This window comes from Gavialis gangeticus, unplaced genomic scaffold (genome assembly GCF_001723915.1).
Source record: "Gavialis gangeticus isolate Ggan-Ray unplaced genomic scaffold, GavGan_comp1, whole genome shotgun sequence".
Lineage (NCBI taxonomy): Eukaryota > Metazoa > Chordata > Crocodylia > Gavialidae > Gavialis > Gavialis gangeticus.
The window spans coordinates 53001285-53012686 of NW_017728992.1; the positions used below are offsets into that span (position 1 = coordinate 53001285).

Genomic DNA, 11402 nt, shown 5'->3' on the forward strand with positions numbered 1-11402 from the left:
GCTGCCCCCCCCCCACCCCAGCCTCCAGCACTTAAAAAAAAAAGCCTCTACTTACCATGCAGGGGCTGTGTGGGCTCTGGGGCCTCCTGGCAGAGCCCCCCTGGGCATCACAGGGCAGTGGGGAACAGCAGAGACCGGGCTGGGGCCACTGGGGCTGTCACCCAGTCCCACACTGTGTGGGCAAGGCCCCAGTGACCTTTACGGCAGCTCAAGCTGCCAGTAAGTGCCGGGGGTTTTTTGGTTACTTGTTTGTTTTCCCACCCAGGATGCTGGGGTGGGGGGGAAGGAATAGGGGGGTCCCAAGGGCTGTGGGGGTGTGGGGCTGGGCAGGGAAGGGATTGGGGGGGCTGAGGAGTGGGTGGGGCTGGTAGGGGTGTCCCCCCCATGGTCCCCTCCTCCAGTCCCCTGACCCCTTACTTACCGGCAGTGGAGCCTGGGTCCAGGATGCTTCAGCACCAGGGCGAGGGCTAACCATAGAGATGCTCTGGTAGACAGAGAACAGAATGACATAACAGAAAAATGCTGTTCTGTCATTCTAAATGGGTAGCAGGACCCAGCTTCCGGTTGACTCAGGGCTCGGTCCTGCCCCGCTTTTTTTCTCTGCGGGCTTTTTTGACCCCTGGATATCCAGTAGTTTAATTTTTCCCCCGCGCTGCAAATTTGCAGCATGGGGAACATTTTCTCATTCCTGCTCATGCCTCTTGTAACATCTCAAAGGGGTTTCAGACGCTGCAAGAGGCACGTGTGGGGTCATCTGGACATGCCCATAAGGTGCACTGCCAGGCATCAATTTGATGGTTCAAAACTTTTTCTTTCTCTTTTACACCTGATACACAAAATGAATGTGCTACAGCTTACCCAGGTTGGTCACTCCAGGACAGGCCTTTGCACTTTTTGGAGTGTAAATTATGTCCTAGTTAAGAGTTTGAGCAGCAGCTATAAGAACACAATGGATGAACTCAGATTAGGAAAACTTACTCATGTTTCCCTACTTTCTTTCACTGAAGATGTAGCAGATAGCAACAATGGCTAGCAGGGATATATAGAAATGGGTATTTAAAAAAATAAAATGCATACGTTCACTCCATTTCCTTGGGCAAAAATAATAAGAAAAGAGCCAAATGAGTGAAAAAATCTGCTTCTTTTTGCTTACAAACAGTAGTTATATATATTAATGTGCAAGAAATCTTGGGAGATAACATCTTCAGTGAAGGCTGTTCTGTCATCACTTATACACCATCTAGATCAGATTACAACACTATTCATTAAGAGAGTTACATTAATCACGAGTTTCACAAAAAAATGCTGTTCTGTCATTCTGAAAGGGTAGCAGACTTCTGGTACTTTGGTTAGCTCATAGCTTAATAAAAAAGGCACAGCAGAATCCTAAGAAAGGGAAAATTGAGCCAAAAAGTGATAGATTTCCCCTCAGTGGCAGAATGGGCAACATGAAAATATAATTCTCTTGGAAAAAAACAAGTAGAAGAACCCATCTTATAATGTAACTATGAATATCACAACACAGAGAGTAGTTAAAGAATCGCTTGATTTCTCAGAAGAGTAAACTATCCCTTTAAATATAATGCCACAAAATTATGTATACAAAGCCAGCTACATACTTTTAATAGAAAATGCAAGTTATAAGAATAATGTGTGCCCTATACAATTGATTAAAAAACAGCTGTTAGATATGAATATGAAATATGCAAAAAAATTCCTATATTATATACACAAAGTGTGAAACATCAGTTTTAAAATACACAGAATAAAACTAGTCACTATATACAGTATAAATCAGTATTGTGAAAAAATATTTAGGACGTACAACTTTAGTCTCCCTGCATATATTATGTGTGCATGCGTACATGTATGCTTACATAATGAAAGCCAAATTCTACCATTTTTACCACTGCAGGCTCAGTATCCTTAATATAGAACACTAATGAAATTACTGGAGACATCCTTTCAAAAGTTTGGCAGAACTGGATGCTACCACTCCCTTCAATATTTTTTGTGCCATTATATCTTATATAGGTATAAGATATTGTAGGTATAATGACTTCAGGATATGGTGTCAATAAAAAGCACATCTTTCTTCTGCTCCTGCGACATAAAAACATACAACATAAAGAACTATGCTTTCATGTTTAATAATCTCAAATTCTATGAGCTATTTGATAATGCTCCCTTAAAATAATAGCTGCCAATGGGACTAGGTGTTATATTTTTATGCAGCAGTGTGTATTTAATACACTGGTGCTCGACCTACAGGCTGTGGGCCAGATCCAGGCTATAGAGCTATGTCATCTGGCTCACAGGTCTCTCCACATATCAGGAAATTTGGTGGAAGAAGAGTGATGGCACCGTTATTTTCCATGGCTCCCACAGCTGCAGGGTCATGCTGTGGCTAAATTTAGCACATAAGTTGGGCTGGCTCTGCAGCTGTGTCCAGCACACAGGGACAGACTGGTGTGCCCTATAGCATCTGTGGACCAACACTATGGACCAACCCCACACTGGATCAGGCCCACAGATCAACCCCGTGTGTGGAATCCAGCTCATAGACCAACCCCACATCACTCACCCAGCCCGCAGAGTGGGATAAATTGAGCACCACTGATTTAATACATCGTTTCCATTTTCCAAGGGACTTTATAAAACAGGTTTCCAAACTGCTTGATTTATCAGATCATGATGAGAGACTGTGGATTCAAGCAATGTTTCAAGAGCATGACTTTCTGCAGTAAAAAAACGGTATGCCAGTGAGACATAACAAAGTCAGGCATACACTGCAGTAATGTGATGCACATGTCATCTTTAAGGAGGCCTTCCCTGCTCAGATGCCATCAGCACAAGGACACATAAGCATGGTGGATTACCAGAGCAAATGGTTTAGTGTGCAAAGTGATGCAATGTATTTTAACAACAATTGTTTCTGGATGTTTGTTGTGTGAGTTGGGTTTGACAAGGTCAACTGTAAGCAAAATGAACAGGAAGCTTTGCATTGCTCTACAGAGGCTTTTTATGCAACCAAATGTTTAAAGCAAGCGAAGTCAGTTTCAAGATTCAGTGAGATGGATGTGCCAGAAAAGTCAGTAGATGCCTGAAAGTAACTGGAACTAACAGCTACACTTAAAATTTTCAAAACAAATGTGGATTTTTTTTTATTAAACTAACCATTATACATGCTGACTAGCATTTCAACCTTAGTATAATGTTCATATTGAATAAAATTCACCCAATGAGAGTGAGGTTCTCTCAAATTGCAGAGGCTGAGACCAGCACTCTGGTCCACTCAGGGCTGCTCTGAGCTATATACGTTCACTGCTAGGCTTGCATATGCCCTGAGCAGGAAAGAATGGGTGGGAATCATTTCTATGGTGATGGCCCTGGACTCATCTAGTAGACTGTATAGATGTGGCCTTTGTGGGCAGAGCAGATGACCTGTAAGCCTCTCTCTCTGCTCAACACGTCCTAAGCAAAATGCACAAAGCATTGGCCACAAATAGACCCAAGTGAAGTCGCTGCTAACAGGTGAAGGAAGGACCTACTGCTGTGTAAATTCAGCAACTGGGAAGCTCAGCATTGTCCATCCAAGGAGCCACTTGTCATATGTCCAATCTGGCATCTGGAGCAGTGGTCACAGCCCTTTGGTGGGCCTGCCTCCAGGCTGTGAGTGCATTTTGCCCCCTACCATCCAAACTCATGCATCACCTCCCAGTAAATATGGGGTGTGCTGGCAGGAGCCAGGATTCAAAAACTTCCCTTACCACGAAGGTATTTTTAATTGTTTTTACAATATATTTTCATTTTATTCAAAAGACCTTGTCACCTCCATTTTGAGACATCTCTGAATTGTTTGTGCAATGTTAAAAATCCTCCTTGACTACCCTGTAAATTAAATGTTAGTTGTAGGATAAATTCCAGCCTCAGAGCAATGAAGAGGTCTGTGATGATTTTTGCTGATATTTTGGTGTGTGATTCAACATCTACATGCCTCCTCTTCCTCTATACACTCCTTTCCAAACTAATACCTACAGGCAAAGAAAAGAGAGAGATCTGTAAAAGTAACTTAAAACTCTGGCATTGTCATCTTCTCTCATACCACATAGCACCTATTCTTATAAAAGTGCCATGCAACTAGTGGACCTACATGCACAGTGTCTACTCAGAGCTACAATGTCAGATTCAGGCCCTGGATCAATCAGGGTTGAAAGACATCCCTGACAGGGACTCTCCAGTACTACCCAGATAACTTCAGTAAACATACAAGGTTTTTTGTTGATTGATTTTTATACTAAACACAATGCTCGCCTAATGGAAATGTTAACAACACTGTAGGGGAAGAGTGTTAAAAGTGCTCTACAACCAAAAAGGACATATGCTAAATTTCAGTTCTTACTTACTTATTTCACATTGCATACCCTGTCATTTTTTTTGTATGCTGTCTCCTTAGGGTCTAGGTACATTAAGAAGTTACCATGAGGCAAGCCAGAGTGCATACTTGCAGTATGTCACCTATTTCACACTCACCACTGTAAATACAATAACTTCAGTAAAGTGCTATATATATGTAGGCATCAGGCTCACAGTTCTGTTAATAGATTCCTTTCAAAACAGAGTACTACTTCTTGGAGAATACCAGATAATGGGAAAAAAGCAAATCCAGGTTTTGTTGTTATTGTTTTTATTTTGTTTTTACCCTTACAAAATTTTAATGTATAAAAACAGTCATGTGTATTCTTTTGTGACAAGTATGTTTTGCATCCCAATGGTACTTACTAGCATCAGAAGAACAGTAGAGTTGGCTGCAATAATGGAAACCTAATGGCTTATCCAAAGCCAGCTCGGTGTAACTATCCATACTGTATATCAAGTCAGAGAAGGGATGGGGAGACTGGAGACCCAGGCTGCAACAGCAGTCAGAGGACTGAGAAGAGTGATGGCCACAGGTTGGCCCTTTGTGAGCGTTGTGTGGCCTATAGGCTGCCCATTGGACAGCCCTGATGTATTTCATCATCACCAGCACCTAAGAGCCCTACACAAAGACAAGGTCTCCATTTCTCAAACGCCTTGATTTCTACTGGAGTTAGGCGTTTAGATAACTCAGGGCTTTGAGTCCCTTCACATTAAGCTCATGACAAAAATATGGTCTTTGCTCTGAACTATTTATACTCTGTGCCTTACTCTTGGCACATCATGACTGATACTGTCACAAAATAAATTTGATATTCATCCAGCTAGCAATGTATTTGATCCACTTGTGTTGGTCTATGGGACATGGTCTCAGACTTCCATTCATAGGGTGTATCTACATGTGCACTTTACTGCAGTTGACTAATTAGCTCCTCAGTAAAGCATCACCATCTACATGTGTACCCCTATTTGAGCATGGTAAATTAAATAATTCTGCCATAGGATAGTACTGCCCAGGACAAGTACTATCCTATGGTGGAGTCATTTAGTGTAATAAAGTGCACGTGTAGACGATGACTGGGGATGGCTAGGACATGAGGGTGCTACAGTGTGGGGGCTGCCTGCTAGTTAACCCCGCACTGTAGCACCCTTGTGCCCCAGCCAGCCCCTTTGCCACCTGATGCCACCACTCAGAGCCTGGGGATGCCCCCCTGAGCCCCTTGCCAGCCTTTGGCTGCTCCACCCTAGCTGTGGTCTTGGGCACACATGAATATACTGTACCCAGAAGCAGCTGATTCTGGCACAAACTGCATCAGAGTTTCTTCATTTGGGGTAATTGCACGTGTAGATGCACCCACCATCTGCCCACAACCAAACTATGCTTGCAAAAAAAAAAAAAAAAAAGGAGGAAAGGTCTCAAAGGTTACGGAGTTGTTCAGTAAAATATTATGCAGTATTAACTGCATAAATGTACTGAGGTTAATCTTCTAGAAATGTTCCACATTCAAAGAAAATCCATTAAGGACATAGCCACCTGTTTGTGAAATGGCCAGACAGGTTCTGAGGAGTATTCTGGAAAGATGTCCCAATCAAATACTAAACTGCTAAGCAATGAACTGGTCTTATAACTTGTGCAGTGGACCTTGGCTACTGATCAAGAATATTATGCACATAAGAATATTCTCTCACAGTATTACATAGGTTCTTTTGAGCCTTGGCTGATGGCAAAGCATGTGTACTAACACTCTAAGGAGAAGTTTTGAGGAAATGCAACAATGCCTTTGAAATACAACATATCTAGTGTTTATGCCCATGAAATACTTTTGAGACAAAACATATTAGCAAGCACCCAACTTCAACTGCATCTCGAGAATGTACTTCCTGTTAATAATTATGCAGAAAGAACCCATAGAGCATACTGGAACAATGAATTCACAGAACCCAGACAGAAGCATTTGTCAGGTGGCTGCACTATACTGGTAACAGTCTATTAATATTCACCTAAAGAAAACCAGTGTGTTGACCTAAAGTGCAACTACTACTTATTCTTTTCTTGTGAAATTATTTAGGTCCTGTGGGATAACTGTACTGAGCTTTCAATGCAAATATTAAAATTCTATTTAGATGTACAATGTTTTAATGCAAATTTTTACCATAAAACCAAATGCTCCATTCAGTTAAATTAATAGAATTACAAAAAGATGTAATGATAGCAATTAAGTCTTGAAAATGCAAATTTTATAGTCAAGGACAATTACCTCATTTATAGTATACTGGAATGATGCCAGATGAAGGTAATTTAGATCCCCTTAGCTCACAGTTATATCATGAAGGATATCTTAATTTCATTAGTACAACAAAGATGGGTAAGAAGTTAGACAATGCAAGAAAAAGAAAGGGTGGAGAGTTGAGTGAGAAAATTTGACCTTTCTTGTTTCATTGCAGCTAAATTGCATACATCTTACTAAAGTATTAGCAATATTTCTTTCGACTCCCGTCTCTGAAAAAAAATGCTTTTTTTATTAGCAGCTATGGAACATTAGTATGTAAAAGGTCAGCTTCATTCAAACACTTGCAGTCACTGCTTATGCCACAATAGTTAAGGGCCATTCATTATTTCACTTGTAAAGATACAAACTGAGCTGGAACTTGGCATGCCAGATCTCAGGCCTTTGCTGAGGAGCACATTTTGAGCCAAACTTCATTTAAAAGAGCCTTGCAACATTCTATGCATTCACGTGCAAGTTAACCAAAAGAGAGAGAGAGCAAGAAAATATCATTCATGTATTTTTCATTATCATGGTAAAGGATCAGTGAGTGGATAGGGGCCATGTTCTCAACTTACCTGGACTTGCCTCTTACTGTGTTGAGTTGTCACCATCTCCATCAGATTCTCACTTACGGTCAGATAATAGAAGCCCAAATATGCTTCCTGTGTAGGTGTAGCAGTGTTGTTCCACGCCTGGGCAGCTGCACAGTGCCTGGGGCAGCAGGAACTCCTGCCATGCCAGTTGTGGTGCTGGGATCAGCCACTGCTACAGCAATGACCACTTTTGTGCACCCCGCCCCCCTTCCAATAAAGGCAGCACCTGGGACCATTAGGGACTTCAAACAAAGTCTCTGACAGTTGCTGCCATGACAGTCTGCCAATGGTGGGGAAAAGGGAGATAGGAGTGGGCTGTGAGCACCCCTGTGGTGCCAGTTGCATCTCCCACACCCCCATTTTTTAATTTCTGGATCCATCTATGCAGGGAATCCTTGTCCCTTGCTTTCCCTGGCATTCCTGTATGTAATGCTCTTACTGCAAATGACAGGAAAATCTGAATTTCATTGTCAGTCTGAGTTCTGACTCTTAATATGTGTTTTAGCATATTGGGGTGCACTTAAAGTCCTGGCTGGGCAGTGCATGCAGGAGTGGGCCCAGACTGGGTACATTTATGTCGGATTACACAACATTGCTTAAAAACATGTTGTGGCTTTCTTACAAAGCAACAATGTACCAAGCTGAAAGTGTGTGAAACCAGCTACACTGCTGTTGCAAGGAGAAAAATACTGTCCGGACAGTTCTTAGCATGCCTCAGCTGTAAAAAACCCAGGCTGCGATCATAATAGGATATTGATTAATCTGGATCCCATACAGAGCAGAACTAGCTTCTTTGGTGGACCACTAAAGGTCATATTATTTGATTGTTCCATGACTTCTACGATACAAAAAATATTGAACCAAATCCTGCTTCAATTTATACCCATGTTATCTATCTGAGGCCAGTGGGTTTAACTGAAGGCAAAATCTGACCCATGATGTTAAAAGTGTGGCTGATTCTTGGCATTTTATTTATAATTTGCAGGTTCTGTCTATGCTGATTGATAGTCACGATGGGCTAATTAATCAAGTACAAATGCTTTTAGTCCACTGTTTGGTTTCATTGGAGCTAAACTGGTCAATTAGCCTTTAATTTAGTCTTTTTGTGTGTGTTTATTTTTTGAGAAAATTATTTTGGTTTCAGAACCAGCTTACACAGCAACAGATCTATCCCTACCATTCACACCTTGTATATCTTGTATAGACTGTGTATCACAGTTCTCAAAATCCCTGGCCTGCTCTGATTATAACAATGATCTTGCACTTGACATTAAACTGATGGCTTGCTCATAAGCAAGATGCATCACAACAGTATTTGGTGGTCAGCAAAACATATGAGAGCCAGGACAAAAATATACCCAACTTGGTAATCATACCCATCTATTACTAACTCCATTGCAGGGATTGGGTTGATTTGTATAAAGTTTTGCAAATACAAATGAAGGAAGCATTTTTGGAAGCTGCCCCAACATTTGGCTCAGGCTAGCTTCTTTCAGCGAATTCAGAAAAATCACTGGAGGGATTTTTTAGGGATGGGGGGGAGTTAAACAAATTCAGAATTTTAATAACCCACATTTTGTTTGCTGGCACAAGTGCAAATAAAAAAGGCTGCTGCTTCCATTGAAGGGAAAGATTTTCTAAGATCAAAAAAGTGTATATATAAAGTAGTGAAAATTACTTTACCACCCACTCCATGGATTTGGACTGATTTAACTTTATCCTAATTCCTCACTAATTCCAGCAGGTGGTATATATTTTATATCAAATATGTATGAAAATAAGGTCCTCTCCTCAGTACCCTTACCACCTAAATTTGGTGGTCTAAAAAATAACTTGTTTATCAAATAATCATTCCTGTAGTTCTGCAATATATTTTCGGCAAGTTAAAAACACCGTGCAAAATTAATATGTGGCTGTCAGTGGTGATGTGGAATGCAGTATACTCCTTTCTTCATTACCTGTATCCATCGTGGACCCTACCTGAATAGCACCGTCTCTTCTCTGTCTTCTTTCCTTCTTCAACAAAAGTCTGAAAAAAGGATAACATTTCTGGTTTCATTCCTATTTTCTCTGTAGTGGAGAAAGAGCCTTCCGAAGCATTACCCTTCTGAAAAATAAAAGCCTGTTTATATGAAAACTATATTTCCCCTTTTCCTTCTGTATGGAAAAAAAGAAAGAGTTCAATATTTATATAGCTGAGATATATGTATTTCTGAGTTGTGTGGGGCAATTAAAAATAAAAATTATCAAATGAAAAAGAAAAAAAAGGAACATAGCTTTATATAGCAAGAGAATATAGTTTTTATATAGTATGAAAACACAGCTTGACAACTTACAAGAAAATATAGGTACCATGTTCAAATCCAGAATGAAAACAAGGCAAAGGAATGAAGAATACAATTCCATAGTGCTTTTGTCAAAAAAGATTGCAAATGTACTGAATGTATCCTCTCCATGGTGGCACATCAAGTAATATCATAAAAGGAGCTTTTAATTTTCTCATTTGAAATTCTTTAATAAAGCATCTAAATAGTAACAATACAGTACCTTGTGAAAGCTTTCTTATGCTTTCCAATATAGTTTTCTGATTGGAAGTATTCGCTGATGCAGCAGAATAAATAAGGAAACGTCTCGATTACTGCGATTCCCAAAGGTCGTGTTTATGAAAAGATCAGGAAATATGTTCCATTGAAATTAAAAATAAAACCATATCAAGTTTAATAACATTGTTACTATAATGACATAAAATTCAGCTAGATGGTGTAATGTTTAATACTTGGCTGTCAAGTCTTCCCAATGAAGTTCAGATGCGTGGAAGCTTTTAAACTTGCTAAACACCATTTTCTCTCTATTTTATTACTGTTTCATTATCCATTTCCCATTTTTTCTTCTTTTATCATAATGCTCATTGTTTCTTATTTGTAACTGATGTTATTAGTAGAGTACAGCATGTATATACAAGGAACAAGAGCCGTGTTCCCAATAAGGCAGGGTGCAAAACAGCTTGATAATTGGTCTAAAAAAACTTACATTATGGTATAAAGCTAGCTTTGCTGGGTCAGTATCCTTTTAGCTGCCCCAACAAGGTATATGCTATGCATGACAAAGAGAAAGTAGAGTCACCAGAGCAGAACTGCACCCCAGCTATACCCAGATGTCAAATGGTCCCTGAGTTGTTTTAATTTATGCCAGAAGCCAAAGTAATCCTCAGTTGCCCTAGGGAGATGGCATAAAAACAGTTTTGCCCAGCTCTGTCCCCCATGCTTTCCTGTTGAAATAATTCTAACCCAAGGATCGGGGCCCAGTGACTCCAAGGTTAAAATGTTCTTTTGGTGCACGCTGAAATTCTAGTCACTGTTGTGATCAAAGTAAAAGCTTACAGTTCCGCTTTCCTCTACAAAATATGGGTCTTCAGATAGCTAACTCCTGCACATTTGAGATAGCAGGTACCCAAGATGGGTGTGGTTTCACTCAAAGCAAGTTTGTGTAGATCAGGTCAAAACTTGTTCAGATTCTTCTGCTTGGAAAATAGAGGTCTGGCAGGAAATTACAAAGTTGTGTCATCCATTAGCTGGAATAGCTAATTAATAAAAGACATACAGCCATTCTATCTGCAAGAGGTTTTACAAATGTTTCAGCTAAAACCAAAGCTCCAACAGTAAGATCCTGGATGTAGAAACATCAGATGCATTCCCTGGAGGATTGTCTGTAAATGACTAGATGAATTATACAGACCTCTGTATCATAAGCAGTTTCTGAACTTGGTAATGTGGCAAAGCAGAGAAGGTGGCCTATCAGATTGCCTGTTCCCATGCACCTGTGTCAGCCCTGCTGCTGAATAGAGCATCTTGGAGGCTGCTTTAAATTGCACCATTTGACAATACCTCCTAAGGGACTATCTGACAAGTGGAGATAACTGAAGCGCATTGTGCTCTGATAATCATTCCTCTGTCTTGCTCTGAAGTGCATCCTTTCTACCTTTCCCTACTCCTGTTCCTATAGCATAAAATGCTGGAAGAAGCTAGCTATGCTGATACTACACTGATTAGGGAGTTCCTTATAAAAAGTTACTTCAGAACTACTGCTAAGGGACATCACCTATCTGTAATACAATTATTTATAG

General features: G+C 40.4%; 1 long non-coding RNA gene across 1 annotated transcript; it reads right to left on the reverse strand.

Moving 5' to 3' along the window:
- Positions 1 to 8891: 8891 nt before the first annotated feature.
- LOC109299355 lies at positions 8892 to 10570 on the reverse strand. Its single transcript, XR_002097818.1, has 2 exons — positions 10310 to 10570; positions 8892 to 9308 (listed from the first exon to the last, which is right to left on the reverse strand). It is a non-coding gene; the product is annotated as an uncharacterized LOC109299355 (long non-coding RNA).
- Between the last annotated feature and the right edge of the window lie 832 nt (positions 10571 to 11402).